The following is a 10332-nucleotide window of genomic DNA, read 5'->3' as shown; positions in this document are numbered from 1 at the left end:
TTCTAAATTCCGTAATAAATCAAATAATATTATATGGCAGTGAAGTGTGGGGTCCATTAACTAACCAATCAAGTGACCCCCACTCCTACCACTACAAAACCCTTCAGAGCCAAGAGATGAACCCAGATAAGAGTCCCCTCTGCCAGCTAGTCAGAAATCTCTGCCCACAAATGTCTCAGGACAGATACCAAAAAATCTGGCCCAACCAAATAACTTTAAAACAAAAAGAAAACTGTATAGAATAGTGGAACAAATCAACCAAATCTCAAAGTAAATTAGAATTCTATTTGACACTAAACACAGAGAGTACACGGTGGCAGAATACCTGATCACTGTGAATGATATAAAATTAAGAAAGACATTGACACGGTACAGACTGAGTGGACATAGTCTAGCCATAGAAACAGGCCGTCACAGGCAGAACTGGCTGCCCAGAGAGGCCAGGCTGTGTTCACTTTGTCATCAGGGGGATGTTGAGACAAAACCTCACTTCCTACTATAACGAGAAATACAAGGATCTAAGAGAAGTTTTCTTCTACAAAATAAACAAAATTGATCCACAGCTCATCCATCTCCCCGATAACCAAAAGCTGCTACACATATGCGGGGAGAAAAGTCAGTGCCCAGCACCAGCTGCAAAACATGCAGACGGCCGTCACACAACAAGAGAACAAGCCCTGTAAATATACGTATCTGGGTGGCCACATCTGCAAAACGACTACCCGATCGAATGACCACCCTGCAATTTAATATGTTTCTGTTGATTGTTTTACTTATCGCTAATATTATGGTATGTTTTACTGCTTAATAATATATATGCCACCGTTTGTATATTGGACCTGACCTGGCAACAAGTATGTTGATATTTCATGCCAATAAAGCCTACCCGAATTGAACTGAATTGAATAGAGAGAGAGAGAGAGAGAGAGAGAGAGAGAGAGAGAGAGAGAGAGAGAGAGAAAGAGAGAGAGAGAGAGAGAGAGCTATCTCCCTTGGCCGAACGCCCAGAATGAGCTATCTTTAGCAGTTTTTGTTTTGAAAACTTGAGTCTTATCTACAGAGGACAGAAAGGCACAGTTATGTGTATATGTGGAGAGTGTCGTGTAAAGAAATCAGGAAAAAGGGAGATGGAGAGAAAAATTGACCAGAGGTCGAAAAACATGCAATTTAAAATCGATTAGTGGCCGCTACTGTTAAAAAAGGAGTCGCCCCAGTGTAACACACCTCACCGTGTTCGTTTTAGCCGTCCTTCCCAGACCTCGTCAACACAGTCCGCTCAACTTTTCCCTCCCGCAAAAACTCTGACGGATATTTATATAACAAGCTCAACGCTTACCTTTTTTTGTCGACAACCGTCAGAATTTCTACGGGAGAGGTCCGGAGCTGGCCGTGTGAGGGGGCCCGGCAGGGCGGTCTACAGGTCAAGGGTCACCAAATGTTGTGGAAAGGTTGTTTGACACAGCAGGAGACGATATTTCCAATTGTAACAAATAGGTAATTTATTTAAGAAAAGAAGTTCGTTAACAGCAAGAGCTATGGGTCAAAGATGATCGCCACAGCTTGAACAAAAACACTCTGTCCTGGAACCCTTTGCCTGTCCCTAAATCCCCTCTCAGTCCTGCCCCCATGACAGATATGATGACGTGTCACATCATGTCAGATCTGACATGACGTACATTAAGATGATACGTAGATTTAACATTGGAGAGAGAGAGAACATGAGGAGAGATAAGCAAGATATGATATCCACACACGATACGATGTAAAACATTAAGAACATGAAGAGAGAGTGAGATATGTGTGTTTGTGTGTGTGTGTGTGTATGTGTGTGTGTGTCTGTGTGTGTGTGCGTCCGTGTACAGACGTGTGTGTATTGTATGTGTGTATTGTGACACAGGGAATGTGTGTGTGTGTCGGTGTGTATGTCTGTGCGACTGTGTGTGTCTGTGTGTGTGTGCTGTGTCTGTGTGTGTGCTGTGTATGTGTGTAAGAGAGAAAAGACACAAGATTAGAACACAGATATGATGTACTGAAATGTCCATCCACTATCTTGAGGCTGTTTTAAGAACATCAGCCAGACTGTCGCCCTAGTGTCTTTGAGCCCTGCTAGTTGACCTATATTAAACTAGTCAAGACTAACCCCTTTCCTACCTCCACCCTCGTATACACATTTTCCCCAACACTACCACACTACCATCTGTAGTGTGGTAGTGAAGGGCTTAACCTTCTGTAGTGTGGTAGTGAAAGGGTTAATGCCGCTTAACCCTCCATAACTGTCAGCATGATGATCATGGGTCCTGATGCTGCCAGATATTATGTTTCATCACCGAGGTGATCGATACACACTAGTCAGCAGGCTCCTATGACCGTATCGTTCCGTCAACACTGATAGCTACTAGGCTCACATTATACTTCTGATCACAGAGAATACAACATGGGTCTCTTCTCTCAAACCCATGTTGGTTTCAATACTCAAGGCTTGACTTGAAAACAAATACGCACAAAGAAAGAAAGAAACAGAAGAAAGAAAGAGGATACAGAGAGGTAGAGACAGAATGTATGTGTACTGTATGTGTGTGTGAGAGAGAGAGAGAGAGAGAGAGAGAGAGAGAGAGAGAGAGAGAGAGAGTATTAATGTTGTAGAGCCGTCAAGCTGTAGTCCATACATGACAAACAGGAAACAGGAAATGAGAATAATGTAAATAGTCACTTCATGAATGGGTGAGATTAACACAGAGCGGCAACCTGACAGAGCAATAACCTAACAGAGAGCAATAACCTGACAGAGCAATAACCTGGCAGAGCAATAACCTGACAGAGCAATAACCTGGCAGAGAGCAATAACCTGACAGAGCAATAACCTGGCAGAGAGCAATAACCTGACAGAGCAATAACCTGACAGAGCAATAACCTGGCAGAGAGCAATAACCTGACAGAGCAATAACCTGACAGAGAGCAATAACCTAACAGAGCAATAACCTAACAGAGCAATAACCTGACAGAGCAATAACCTGGCAGAGCAATAACCTGACAGAGAGCAATAACCTGACAGAGCAATAACCTGGCAGAGCAATAACCTGACAGAGAGCAATAACCTGACAGAGCAATAACCTGACAGAGCAATAACCTGACAGAGCAATAACCTGACAGAGCAATAACCTGACAGAGCAATAACCTGACAGAGCAATAACCTGACAGAGCAATAACCTGGCAGAGCAATAACCTGACAGAGCAATAACTTGAAAGAGCAATAACCTGACAGAGCAATAACCTGACAGAGCAATAACCTGACAGAGCAATAACCTGACAGAGCAATAACCTGACAGAGCAATAACCTGACAGAGCAATAACCTGACAGAGCAATAACTTGACAGAACAATAACCTGGCAGAGCAATAACCTGACAGAGCAATAACCTGACAGAGAGCAGCAATGCAAATAAGAAAAGACTAAACAACAAGTCAGTCAGCTGTGAAGTATGAAGCAACACCTGTTGTAGAATGTGGAGTGTGACAACTAGACAGTGTGGCTGCCATTCAAATATGTATTACACTGAAGGTATTTACTCAAAGTTTCTCTGTAGTATTTAGCAACCACATGTTAATGACACACACACACACACACAGTCATTCACTCATTTATCAATATTATCAAGGCGGCAAAACATATCCTGCGTAACGATAAGTTATATGTCCGCCCCCTTCCTTTAAGCATCATTTCTCAACCGTCTTTCCAACCTCCTCTTCCTCCATTCATCCCTCACTTTTTCCAGCCTTTTCCTCTGCATCTCTAAATGAAAAATAAAAAAATAGCATTACTTACTTCAACTCCATGGCTGCTGTTCTCTCCTCTCTCCTCTCTCTAACACTAACTAACCCTGTCACCGTAACGCAAACGGACCCACGGGGAGCCAGTGAGTGAGCAGAGCAGGAGAGGGGGGAGGGGCTCCGCTGTCAAGAGGGAAAGGAGCGGCCAATCAGAGAGCTCGGTCCGGTTTGGGGACGGGAGGTGGTGGGCCTATTTCATGTTTTGCTCTTTAACCCTTCCACTACCACATCACACTACCAAATGGTTCACACTTCTACTGCTACAATACAGAAGGTTAACCCCGTCACTGCCACACGACAAAGGGTTAACCCTCTCACAACCACACTACAACCGTCTGTAGTGTGGTAGTGAAAGGGTAACCTTCTGTAGTGTGTGGTAGTGAAAGGGTTAACCCCAGCAAAGGCCAGAGGGCCAGAGGCGTGACAGAAACAGTAACCGCTACTGGAGATAAGGAGAGACAGAGGAAGGGGGGGGTGGGGGGGGTGGGACCGGTCAAACAGAGAAGAGGAGAGAAACAGGACGTGCCAACAACACAAGCTGCATTATTATCTCAGTCAGCTGGCTCCTGTAAGATACAACAGGCATTACAGCATAGATTGTATTACAGTGTTGTTTTGTTTTGTTGTTTGCAGTGTCTTTAGTTTTTCTCCCTAAAACTGAAGCTATATATATATAAATATAAACACATGCATAGAGAACTCCAAACCCTCGACTGCACTAACAGGTTTCACTTTTCCACCATCTCAGACTGACTGAGATGATGTCATTGTTGATGTAATTTTCTCAAAAGCTGAAAACACAAGTCTCCCACATGAGGAGGACGTCTGCTATATTATGCTGTGAAAGCAAATGCACAGTTGTGTCCAGTACCCCTCCATAGACTCTAACTCCTCTTGATAAGTTACAGTTGTGTCCAGTACCATAGACTCCAACTCCTCTTTTTTATTTTTTATTATTATCTTTCCCCCCCTTCTTTTTCCACCCCCCACCCAATGTTAGTCGTTATGCCAATTCCCAATCCCCTTCCTGGTTGTTGCGCACTCTACCCCCTACCGTCGGTCTGGGAGGGCGGAGACTATCACACGAACCTAAACTAACGTTACAACTAACCTAAAGTTAGTTTAGGTTCGTGTTAACGTTAGATAATGTACAAAATAAACGTTTTTCCGCTGCTATAAACGTTGCACTTTTATTTTGACAACCCCAGAAAGGAAGTCATTATATATGCTTTACTATCCTCCTGTTCTGCGTTAGCTCCGGTTAGCTCAGAGCGTCCGGTATAACAATATACCAGCCATTGGATTACTGTTTTCTAAATTGGGAAGGCTTTTAATCGTCAAGGTAAGAGGATTTCAAGTCATGGTATCCATAAACTTCAATCGGTTCGGATCTTTTGAATGAATGAGAATGTAAACAAACACGGCGTCACGTTGAAATCACTGGCTGCGCTCATAGAGTAGTGGTTGGGCAAAAAAATTGTTTCGAGTATATTTGCTTATAAAACGTAATTGTCTAATTCAATTATTTTTATTTCTCCACGTGGTGAATACACAGGTCACAACATGTTTACATGAACGTTTTGGAGTTGTATTTGGAGTGTATTCTGCAATCTGTTCATAAACTTTTCAATCAATCAATCAAACTATACACTGTAAGGCTCCGGATCTGCCTCACTTCCAGTGATGAAGCTAAGCTATGCTAACGGAGCGACTGTTCCCTAAACTAAATGCACGCACAGAGACAAAAAAGGTATGTATCTTCTTGTCTAACTCCAGGGAAGATGTTAAATAAGCTAATTTCCCAAAATGTTGGAGTTTTCCTTTAAGTTTAGAAAGCGATCCAAATGCACTATAGTGTTTGTCTGGAGCCACGTAACAAGGTATGACTGCCGGAGGGATTTCCTCGACGCACCGATCACCACTTCCGGTTTTGGCAAGAGTGTAACTCGCCCGACCATCCACCAGGCGGCGGTATTGAGGCGTTGCAATCTCATACAGGGTCCCGCTGCAGTCCGGAGCTTGGCAGGATGAATTATGAATGCCATGGCGAAAAAATGAAATAGATCCCAAAAACGGCGTAAGTCGTTCTTGGTGTTCAACACATGGCGGGCGAAAAATGGCGTAACTCGTTCTTGGCGACCAATGTGTTAAACAGTACTGTATATTGTGTATATATCTTGTATGTCACAAATGTCTTTATGAATTGAAAATGGGGACCCTGATGTAAACAAGACGCAAGTATTTCTCTGGTCTGCATCCTCTTAACAATTGTGTGTATTAAGCTGTACTGTATTGTACCCATTCTGCGATCTGTTAATAAAGTTTTCAATCAATCAATCAATCAAACTCCAGACTCCTGACACAGAGAGAATCATTGTTCTGTTCTGTTATTTTCCGCTCTGTTCTGTTCTGCTATGTTCTGTTCTTCTGTTCCATTCAGTTCAGTTCTGTTCCATTCTGTTCTGTTCTGTTCCATTCTGTTCTGCTCCATTCTCTTTCATTCTGTTCTGCTCTGTTCCGTTCTGGCCTCCACTGGCAGGAATTCAACCTTCCTCTTATTGTCCTTGCATATTTCTCACTAGCATCTTGGCAGAAAAATGGCAGCCGTTCCACAATAACAGAATCACTCATGTTGTCTAATGAAAGCCTAATGCGCGAGCACACACACACACACACACACACACACACACACACACACACACACACACACACACACACACACACACACACACACACACACACACACACACACACACACACACACACACACACACTATTACATTATTACATCACAGACGTGTGCGCCCCATGGGAACTTCCTCTTGCTTCGGCTTTAATCCTATTGGCAGGTCGCAAATAGTGTTTGCAGCAATTACCCGAATCCATTTCTTCTCTCCCTGACCAGTTCTCTCCCCTCTTAACAGGATTTATACCATCCTAGAAAGAGGTCTGGTGGGGAAACAGGTCAACTATAACTCAATTTAGTATTGTCATAGTTCCATATAATATGGTAGAAATAATGTTAGAACTAGAGAGGGGACATCTTCTGGGGAACCTGTGCGAAAGCAGCTGGAAATGTTACGTATGCTGCCGTGACCTAAAGAGTCAATGAGTTATTAATATACTGAAACACATTTTAGAAGCTCCACAATTTAAAATGTCATTGTATAGCTCAAACAGTGCAAACGGGCTCCCTACATAGGGTCTCGATATGATGGGTCATGGTAAGAATCTCCGCTTTATCTCTTGGAACCTGAAGGGTGCCAACCAGCCTGTTGAAATCAATAAGGTAATGGCTCATCTAAAACAGCTCAGGGGTGATATTGTCTTTTTACAAGAAACACATCTTCGTTCCTTAACACAATGGCGCCCGACCACGGATATATACGTGTTTCGAATCCATGCTTAATGGATTTATCCTTGGCAAGTTGTTTTGACTTTTATTCCATTTTAATAACCTATTCAAGGTCGCCGAGCTGCACTGCAGATGTACCCTACTCTTTGAATTCGAGAAAGTGCATTACCTGCCAGATCCTCTTAGGGGCGCTATCACGATAATGCAGTGTTCCCTGTGGCAGAAGTTGTCTTTTTCTTTTTATCTCTAATGTAGTTTTCTACTCACCTGAAGCGATAGCTATTGTCTGTTGCACGGAATACGTTTTGGATCGCGGATTTCAGTGTGCAGTAAGGGGATTTATCATCAGCTAATGGACATATCGATCTACCAGATGGCGATCGATAACTGGGAAATGGTCTGGCGGATCCCACCGGCTCATGGTAAGATCTTTTTCACGTAAATTACATGCTGATCAGAAATTGCTATGATACTCAACCAGCCGACCAGCGTATGTGGCTACTTAGACGAACACGGTTATTGGTAATCAATAATCAGAAACGACGTCCCCCGCCCCCCCCCCCCTTTCATGCATACATGCTTGAGGATCATACAGATCATATGCAGTTTGAGTTTTAACTGTAACTTTTGTATAACGGAAATGCCATTGGATATAACGTTAGTAGCTATTAGCCCTTTATCTCGCCTTCCAGGAAATATTGTTATGGTTTGTAACCGACCACAATCGCACAACACAAGACAGGTATGAGAGTAAGCCAAGAACAGGGCATTTATTGAATACAAACAAAAAGCGGCACTGTCCCTTTAAGGGAGAACACAAAATACTGGAAAACAAGAATTAGGGAAAATTGGCACTGTGCCTTTAAGAGGCGAGCAGGCTAAGGGGCTAAGGCTAAAGGACAGGGCCAGGGCAAAGGACAGGGCAGGAAACAGGGGCACTGGAGAGGGGAACAGGAACAGAGGCCCGGGGAGGCGGGCTGGAGACAGGGACAGAGAAAACAGGGTTAAGGCCTTGGACAGGGCGAGGGCCAGAGCTGCTTACAGGGATGGAGTAGGAGCGCGCAGGCTAGAAGAGCACGCCGGCTCGGGGTCTGGAGTGGAGCGCGCCGGCTCGGAGAGACGCATCCTCCCGTAGAGGATTAGGAAGCGATGCGCGTCGGCTTGAAGAGCGCGCCGGCTCGGGGTCTGGAGTGGAGCGCGTCGGCTTGAAGAGCACGCCGGCTCAGAGAGCGCGCCGGCTCGGAGAGCGCGCCGGCTCGGAGAGCGCGCCGGCTCGGAGAGACGCATCCTCCCGTAGAGAATTAGGAAGCGATGCGCGTCTGGAGTAGTAGCGCGCCGGCTAGACGTCTGGAGTAGGGCGCGTCGGCTTGAAGAGCGCGCCGGCTCGGAGAGCGCGCCGGCTCGGAGAGACGCATCCTCCCGTAGAGAATTAGGAAGCGATGCACGTCTGGAGTAGGAACGCGTCTGGAGTAGGAGCGCGTCTGGAGTAGTAGCGCGCCGGCTAGAAGAGCGCGCCGGCTCGGGGGTCTGGAGTGGAGCGCGTCTGGAGTAGTAGCGCGTCTGGAGTAGTAGCGCGTCTGGAGTAGTAGTGCGTCTGGAGTAGTAGCACGTCTGGAGTAGTAGCGCGTCGGCTAGAAGAGCGCGCCGGCTCGGAGAGACGCATCCTCACGTAGAGTATTAGGAAGCGATGCGCGTCTGGAGTGGGGCGCGTCGGCTTGGAGAGCGCGCATCCCCCCGTAGGATAGGGAGCGATGTGCGTCTGGAGTAGTAGCGCGCCGGCTAGACGTCTGGAGTGGTGCGCGTCGGCTTGGAGAGCGCGCATCCCCCCGTAGGATAGGGAGCGATGTGCGTCTGGGGTGGAACACTGGAAAACCTCCCGTAGAGAATTAGAGAGCGCATCGGCTGTGTCCCACTCCAGGCAAACGGCGACAGGTGGCGATGGCTGGCACCTCGTCTCACGCCGGAGAAGAACCAGCATACAGATACCGATAAGATACGGATACGGAATAGAGAGAATCTCCCGTAGGAGCTTACAGAACGACCCGACCAGGACTGGGGGGGAGATCGAGGTATTTAAAGCCCACTGGGGCGCTAATTAGAACACACATCAGGTGCGTGATGGTAATTGATACTTGACTTAGAAGTGTGTGTTCAGCAAGGACCAATCAACACAGAATCCTCACAGTACCTTAAAGGAACGGAGCGAGGCAGGGAATGCAATAACTAAACAACGACAACGCGAGGGTGGGGGCTGGTGAGGTGAGGAGACAGGGAATTAAAGGTCCAGGGAACAGGAATTAAAGGTCCAGGGAAGAGGCGAACCTCACAGTACCCCCCCCTCCACGGGAGCCACCGGGCGACCCAAAAATACAGACAGAGGGGCAGGGGAACACGACAAGGCAACCAACAAAAAATTGGGCCATGCTAGCGGGGAAGCTACACCAAAAGTGGGGCTAGCAGAGGGACAGGGTAGCTGCCAGGGCACTGCTAGCTACAGGGCCTATGCTAGCTGTACTGCTACATTAACATAGAGGCTGCGCTAGCTGCCGGAGCTAGGCTAGCAGACAGGGCTGGACCAGCAAGAGAGAACAAGCTAGCTGGAAGGACAGTCCTAGCTGTGGGGAAACTGACCTTGCTAGCTGAAGGGGCAGTCCTAGCAGTGGGGAAACTGACCTTGCTAGCTGAAGGGGCAGTCCTAGCAGTGGGGAAACTGACCTTGCTAGCTGAAAGGGCAGTCCTAGCAGCGGGGAAACTGACCATGCTAGCTGAAGGGGCAGTCCTAGCAGTGGGGAAACTGACCTTGATAGCTGAAGGGGCAGTCCTAGCAGTGGGAGAAAACTGACCTTGCTAGCTGAAGGGGCAGTCCTAGCAGTGGGGAAACTGACCTTGCTAGCTGAAGGGGCAGTCCTAGCAGTGGGGAAAACTGACCTTGCTAGCTGAAAGGGCAGTCCTAGCAGCGGGGAAGACTGACCTTGCTAGCTGAAGGGGCAGTCCTAGCAGTGGGAAAACTGACCTTGCTAGCTGAAGGGGCAGTCCTAGCAGTGGGGAAACTGACCTTGCTAGCTGAAGGGGCAGTCCTAGCAGTGGGGAAAACTGACCTTGCTAGCTGAAAGGGCAGTCCTAGCAGCGGGGAAGACTGACCTTGCTAGCT

At 46.7% G+C, this 10332-nt stretch overlaps 1 protein-coding gene across 2 annotated transcripts in view; it reads right to left on the bottom strand.

Moving 5' to 3' along the window:
- Positions 1 to 3871, bottom strand: part of trim2a (tripartite motif containing 2a) — a 107910-nt gene extending 104039 nt beyond the window's left edge. For both annotated transcript variants that reach the window (XM_084318899.1, XM_084318901.1), the window contains exon 1: positions 3822 to 3871. The gene's annotated coding sequence lies outside the window, so the exon portion shown is untranslated. The remainder of the gene's footprint in view (positions 1 to 3821) is intronic.
- Between the last annotated feature and the right edge of the window lie 6461 nt (positions 3872 to 10332).

Source organism: Notolepis coatsorum (genome assembly GCF_963971535.1).
Source record: "Notolepis coatsorum genome assembly, chromosome: 7".
Taxonomy (NCBI): Eukaryota; Metazoa; Chordata; class Actinopteri; order Aulopiformes; family Paralepididae; genus Notolepis; species Notolepis coatsorum.
This window is presented reverse-complemented; position numbering and strand designations above follow the sequence as displayed.